Genomic DNA, 7,775 nt, shown 5'->3' on the forward strand with positions numbered 1-7,775 from the left:
ATCTAAGCCGAATCGAAGGTTTATATTTTTTAAAATAATTTTTTACTTACTTTGAAAAAGCTTTTCAATCTAAAGGAAAGTTGCACAGAGACTACAATGAATTACCAAATACCAAATTACCAAATATACCCAAAAATTGCACGGAGACTACAATGAATTGCCAAATTATCAAGTCCTAGAATTGCTGGGTTTATGCTGTGTTTTCTTTCTTTGTTTTTTTAAGTCAGCTCATCACAATCCACCCTCCATCCAGCCATCCATTGTGTCAAGCACATTTGTACATCTGTTGCCATCATCATTTTCAAAACATTTTCTTTATCCCTCTGCTTCTGTGTAGGAGACAGATGGATACAATGTGTATAATGGGCTCAGGCATACTAATTGTGAGGAGGACTCAAAACTGGCAGCGTGTCCTTACTGTGTCCACGGGGTCACTGTGAGTTGGAACCAACTTGATGGCAATTAAAAACAACAGCGTTCAAGTACTTCTGCATATATTATTAATATTTTCCCTGACCAACTTTGAAAGTACTAGCAAATATCCCGACCCTAGATCACTATTTCAGGGTAGGGTTCGTAAAACCATTCCTGCAGCTACCTTCTTATAAAATCCCCAAACCACTGCCAAATGCACAAAATGTAACGTGCACACAGTATCATTGTCTAATAGTCAAATTCCCCCAATGTCTCCAGAACGTCCTTTGTAGTAAATAGTTTAACCCTTTCGAGCAGAAATAGAAATAAAACCAAGCCATATCAGAAACACATCAGAATATTGATTAGCTCAAAGTGAGAAAAGCAAGTAAACCTCGAGCAGGGAACGATGGAGGTGGATCGCCCACCACCTTCTTTAAATATCATATAAGATAAACACCTGCAGGACATCACATGCTAGCAGGAGCTTTGTGTGTGAACAAACCCCAGGCCCATGGCCTGTCTCTCCTGTGATCTCAACTCTTCTTCACTTGAATTACTTCCCCAGACCTCAGGTTCCCTTTCCGGAAAATAAAAACCAAGCCAAAATCCAAGCTCACTGCCTTAGAGTCGATCCCGACTCATAGCGACCCCAGAGGACAGAAGAGAGCTGTCGAATGGGCTTCCTCCTCCTATGCCCCCGACCCCCAGACCCCGGGCTCCTGAAAATGTGAACAAGTCTTCCAAAATAGTGGGCTTTGAAATATATATATATATAGAAACCGTGGAATGGAATGATGTCTGGATTAAATCCTAATAAAATGGCTTGTGGAAAGAAAAAAAGAAAGCTAATGTGTAGGCAAATGTATCCCCAAGACCTGGAGTGTAGTAAATGCTTCTTAAATCTTAATTTAATCTCTTAAAATGCGACAAATTTAAAGCTTTCAAACAATCCCCTTAAACAATGTATTGGGGACCTAGTGGTGGGCGGGGGGAGGGGGGAGGGGGAAGGAATCCACCCTCCAGGCCACATCCCAGTTTCCAAGGGAACACCCCCCCCGCCCCGCCCTCCAGAGGCATGTCACAGCTCATTATTCCCCCACCCTCCTTGCCCCCCAGGCCCTGGTGCTATGGCGTCCGCGCCTGCTGCTGCAGGGACCTCGGCGCTGTCGGCGGGCTCATTTGCATCGTCTCCGAGGGTCTCCGCAGCCGTGCGGATCTCAGCGACTGGAGCCCACGGGCCAACTGGCAGGCCCAGGCGAGCGTGGACCACCACGGGGCCCTGCTCATTACCGAGTGAGTGATGTGCCGGGTGTTCGCGGTTCACACACCCTGGCATCGGAAACGGTCACCTGCTGCCTGGTCTGCTTTTCCGCCTCCGGGCTGCGGGACCAGATGGGCGGGGCAGAGTCGCTAGCATGTATGCAAATAGCCCTTGGCTCCGGGGCTTGGCAGCGGCTCCTTTGGGAAACCTCCTTGGTGGCTGCACCGTCTGCCTGCTTCGTGGCTCTTACTCCCATGCTGAAACTCCCATGCTGAAACTCACTACGGAAAGATTGACATCTCTCCCGCACCACTTTCAATGCCCTGTGTGGGAGCCTGGCTCAGGATGTTTTCACCTCCCTGCTGACAGAGCAGTTGCTGGAGACGGGATCAGACTGCATGCTGGTCCAGACAGAAGGTCCACAGGGAGGGGACATGGCATGTCGTTCCCTGATGCCCCGATTAAGGTTTAAAACACCATTTAGAGCCCAAAGCACGTGTTGGCATTCAGCTAAAACACAGGACTGCTGCTTCGGTACACACTTCTCTCCAGTAGACTGCGTGACACAATGATGGTTTACTTTTCAGTAAGAGCAAATGAACTTGATTTTTTTTTTTTTTTTGCTAAAAAATGAAGACTTTCTTCAAATGACTGACTTCAGTAAGCAGCTATGGAATCTCTAAGAGCACGTTGCGGAGCTACGAGGATACCTTATCATGGTCTGAGTTCTTATTCAGTTACTGACGGAAGTTTCTTTTCCTTCTGTCTACATCAGGCTGAACTCTTTACTACGAGATTTTCCTACAGAAAAAAAACTAGAACATAAGCCCCACCCATGGCAACGATTGTGAGGCTGGCGCCCAAATCCACAGTACCTGTGACAACAGCATGAGGAATTCAAGGACTGGGAAGCGTGTGGAGGAAGGAGTGATACTTGAGGCCGATCGCCTCTAGATGTCAGTATAGTCCTAGAATCTAGAAACCTTAGGCTAATGAAAAAGTAAGATAAATATGATGTTGCCACACGTGCATAGTCGGAAGGCTTTTCTTTTGAAAACTTAGCTAACATTGCGAACATGAAAGTCTATCTTAGATGACAGAGTGGATTCTGCACTAGAAGCAAAATGTGGCTGTGGTATTTAGGCAGCCCTATCTTCTTTTCAAAATCTGTTTGGCATCACAAAATTCTGACTAATGTAAAAGGCTCATCTGCTGCCTAGCTCTTGGCTCGTTTAACTTACTCTGTCTTTTATAGAGACGTTGATGCGTTTAAAATTCAAATTTAAGGAAATTTACATCATTGTTGACACTCAATAAAATCATTAGATTTAATTTGACAAGCATTTTAGCATGGAGCCTTGAGTTATACCTTCAGCACTAATTGAATAGATGAGGTACTTAGTGGGTTATGCACTGGACTGCTAGCCACAAGGCTGGCAGTTCAAACTTACCACCTACTCCTAGGGAGAAAGATGAGGCGTTCTGTTTGTTGCAGTTACATAATCTGTTGTTGATTTGAGAGGATTGAGAGTGAAAGGGTGGAGTCTAGCCTGTCAATCAGGTGACAGCCATTGAGACCTCTGTGTGGGCATGGCCTTCTCCTGAGGATTCTAGCAAAGCTTGCTTGTATTTCTTCCTTGAGGCAGGTGACACACACACTCTCTGCTCACTCCCTAGGAGACAGTGCAGCTCACAAGACACATGGATCATGAAAGTGGTCTGAGCAGAAGTAAACTTGAGAATCTGCAAGCTTCCATGAAAGCCTTAGGCTAAGCCTGATACTATCTGATACTTGCTGGGGGTATGTACCTCTGAGGGCAAGTCCAAAAGTATTGATACAAAATCCTAGATGTCATTATTAAACACAGATATAAAAAATATCAATCTATTGTTTCTCAACATATTCTCCACCAAGGTATACAAGGGGGCTTCAAGGAGTTCGAACATTTTTTTCATGATCATTCGATTTGATTTTTTCACAAACATTTGAAGTTTCCTCATACACTTTTGAAGGCAGTGTTTCTCGCTAGAGACCCTCCTGAAAACCCTGTGCTCTCCAACTGACACCACGCCAAGCCAGCAGTTTGAGCATCCTCAGGAGACTAAAATAGTGTTCCTTTCCAATGGTCTTGGCGTTGTGGGAACAAGAAGAAGTCCGATGGGATAAGATGAGGGCTGTAGAGTGGATTAAGTAAGGGTTCCCAACAAACTTACCATAGGATAGGGCTGGCTACCCTTGAAAAGTGGGGGACACATTATCTTGAAAGAAAATCAACGAGGCATCTTTCTTGGCCTTTTTCTCATGGTGGGCATTCTCAGTGTCCTTAGAACTTCTTAGTGACAAGCTCCCACCATCATCCTGTGTCCTTCAAGTAACCCCATCATAGTTACTCTTATGGAATGCCCCCAAACTGCTGCCTGGCCCTTCTTTGCTGACCCCTCTCCTTGAATTTCACTGGCCCAGCAAATCCCCTCTGGACTATCTGAAAAAGCATTGGCTATCAGGATTGCAGATGACACTGCCGTGCTTGTTGGAAGCAAGGAGGCTTTCAAACATTTATTGATGATGATGATGATCAAAGACGGCAGCATTCTGTCTACGCTACAATGCGATATAAAGAAAACACAAACTCTCACAACTGGACCAGTAGACAAGACAGCATCATGAAGAACAAAGACATGATCGAAGTTGTCAAGGATCCCATTCTACTGGGATCCACAAGTGATGCTCTTGGAAGCAGCAACCAAGAAGTCGAATGATATGGGGTTGGGAAAATCTAAGGCACAGGACCCCTTATGAGTGTTAACGAGCTGAGATGTCACTTTGGGGACTTAAGTGTGCTTCACTTGAGCCACGGTGTTCTGGATCACCTCGTATGCATGTAAAAACTTGACAATGAATAAGGAATGTGGCAGAATAATTGATGCAATTGAATAGGGTTGTGTGATGATTACAGACAGAGAATGTTGAAAAGTGCCATGGACTGCCAAAAAGCAAACAAATCAACCTGGGAAGAAGTACGGTCAGTATGCTCCTACAGAAGGGAGGATGCAAAGACTTTGTCTCACCTACAGGGGACTTGCTACCCAGAGACCAATTCCTGGAAAAGGACATGCTTCTCTGTAAAGCAGAAGGTCAGCAACAGCAAGAAAGCCCTTAATGAGCTGTCTTGACAGCAGTAGGCTCCAGCATAGTAGCGATGGTGAGGATGTGCATGACCAGCGAGCGTATTGTTCCGTCGCACACACAGCATCACTAGGAGTCAGAATCAACTCCCTGGCACCTACCAACAGCAGTACCACCGAGGAAATGGCATGAGAGCCACCAGTGACCTCCCCTGGCTTTGACAGGGAGGAGAATCCTATTCACTTCAGCCTGAGGCTGATTGCTACCAGGCGGAAGTCAGACTTGCCTCCACCTTCCTTCCTTCTGGACTCTATTCTGACACCAACAATCCTTTCCCACGTGTGTTAGTCTGGGTTGACTTAGAGAAATCCAGAGACACTCATATGTGTATAATAGAGAGCTTAATATCGAAGAGCAAAAATATATATATATCAAAGAGGAATTGTATATTGAGAAAACACCCCAGCGCAGTCCAGATTAAGTCCGTAAGTCCGATGTTAGCCCATATGTCTGATACTAGTCCATAAATTCCTCTTCACACCCACGCAGCACATGCAATGATGCCAAATGCAAGAAGATCACAGGTTGGTGGGTGAAAAGTCTCATGGATCCAATGCCAATGGAATCGTCTCTACTGGCTCAGGTCTCCACATGGCTCCCCAGCTCTCTGAGTGTGGCTTCTCGCAGGAAGATGAAACAGATCTCAGCAAGTCTCCCCTTGGCTTGTCAAAAGGAAAACGAAAGCAGAGAGAGAGAGGAAGTTCCCAGAATCCTCATAAGAAGGTCATGCCAACAAGGAGGCATCATCAGGCTGTGACCTGATTGACAGGCTAGACTCAACCACTAAGCGTATTTATCAAGTCAACATGAAATGATGTAACTACACCATGACATTCTTTTCTACTGGATTCCATAATCCATGGCAATGGCTACACAGAACTCACTGATAATACTCATGATTATGGGGGTTTACTAGGGAAGTCCACAGGTTACACCAAGTCAGGGTGAGAAAGCATGAAGGATAATACATGAATCCTCTTCTAAGCCAGGAACCAAGTATCTGTTTTCGGTCCACAACTTCTCAGTCACATGGTTTCAAGGAACCACTGCCTCCGTGGGCCACGAAGCCTGTCTATCATGCCACTTCACTGCCACAGGGCCTCAGAAGTGTAACTCCGCTGCTCTGCTGCCCCAGCTCTCCGTATGGCCTGGCCTCGGCTGCCTCCACCACTTCAGGCAGGAATGGTGGTTCTCCTTCCTTAGTGTGCCTGGGAATTCGTTCTGTCCCTGTTTCCAAATGGCTCTTTTAGTCAGAGGAATGGCAAAACTGATTACAGGAATCTACATATAGCCTCCTCCCTGGGGGAGGGACAGCAGAGAAGAGGGCAGGTGGAGACGTCAGACAGTGTAATATATGACAAAATAATAATAATATATGAATGATGACGGGTTCATGAGGTAGGGGGGAGTGGGGAGGGAGGGGGAAAATGAGCAGCAGATATTAAGGGCTCAGGTAGAAGGCAAATGTTTTGAGAATGATGATGGCAACAAATGTATATATGTTCTTGACACAATGGATGGATGTATAGATTGTGATAAGAATTTTATGAGCCCCCAATAAAATGATTTAAAAAAAGAATGGCAAAACTGACTGACTCTCTAACTGGGCTCCTCCAGCTCTTATTTGCATGGTCCCTCTCAATAATTGGGTGGGAATCATAGAGAAATGGATAGAGCCATAAGAAACCAATTTCACCATGCCATAACCTCTCCCATTGCCACAACAGCTCATGTATACTGGATGAGGTACATAAACACATACCTCCCTATCCCAGATTGAAGAGGAAACAAATTACAGAGAAAGCTAGGTGTCCTGGGTAAGCAATGTCTAAGGGTCAGGACAACATCACTGGAAATTTCCTTGACTGGAAAAATGTGAACTATTCAAAGGAAATAGAAAATGTCAAATGAAACAAACACACAAATGAAAACAATTCAACTATCAACTCTGTGGTAGATGTCTGCTCAATGAGTCAACGTGAATTTATTCATTTACAAATTTGGATGGATGATAATATTTTCTTACCCTGGGCACCAAATTATAGTCTACCCATTGTCCTTCCAGCGGCCCATGGCCAACCCTACTGATTATATTAGTCTCATAGCTGAAGATTAGAGTCCATTGATCAGTATTCTCCAAAGGCAAAGATTATATGTGAAGAAAAGGGACAGAGAAAATAGAGAAGAAACACTAAAGTTCATAGTGAAAAAGAACTAAACTTAAGGGAGTTATGGGGTCATGAAGTGAATAAAATTTTACAATTTATGTGAGTCGCTTTCCTATCTCCATATCAAATATCAAAAACCTGAATAACTCAATTAGGCTCACATCTAATGTGCTAGATGGAGCTGCTTCTGGACACCTGCAATTTGCGAACTACACCCATTCACACCCTTACACTGTGCAACCAATGCTTAGTGGGTCTATTAGTCAATTTGCCAGCTCTGTCTTGCTCTATCCACAAACCCTAAAATCTTACAGGCTTCATCATAAGTGATGGGCCTAGTTGGGGAGGCGGTTGAAAATAGCACATCTGACAAAAGCTAATTCTTGATTCTTTCTTAGAAGAAAAGAAGGTAGGCGCCTGAGTTGGTGTCTTCCGGCTGGTTGGAATGGGAAGTAAGGTCCAGTCATCACACGGGATGCGCCGTTGGGTGGATTTCAGAGGAAAGGCAGAAGGACCATGAGGGAGGCAGGTGGAAGCAGCAGACTGAGCTCCTGGGTCCCCGAGACAGACATGAGCTGTCTGGTTCTAAAGCCTTTCAAATGAGGGTTTCACTGCTGGCACTTAGGTTCTGAAAGACACCTGTGCTCTTCCAATATGGTGTCCCCTTGTCTAATCTAGCTAACACATATTTTTCTCCTTGTGAACAAAAAAAATCCACATCAAGAGAGACAATAAAGGGAAT

Source organism: Tenrec ecaudatus, chromosome 10 (assembly GCF_050624435.1).
Source record: "Tenrec ecaudatus isolate mTenEca1 chromosome 10, mTenEca1.hap1, whole genome shotgun sequence".
In the NCBI taxonomy this organism is placed as follows: Eukaryota; Metazoa; Chordata; class Mammalia; order Afrosoricida; family Tenrecidae; genus Tenrec; species Tenrec ecaudatus.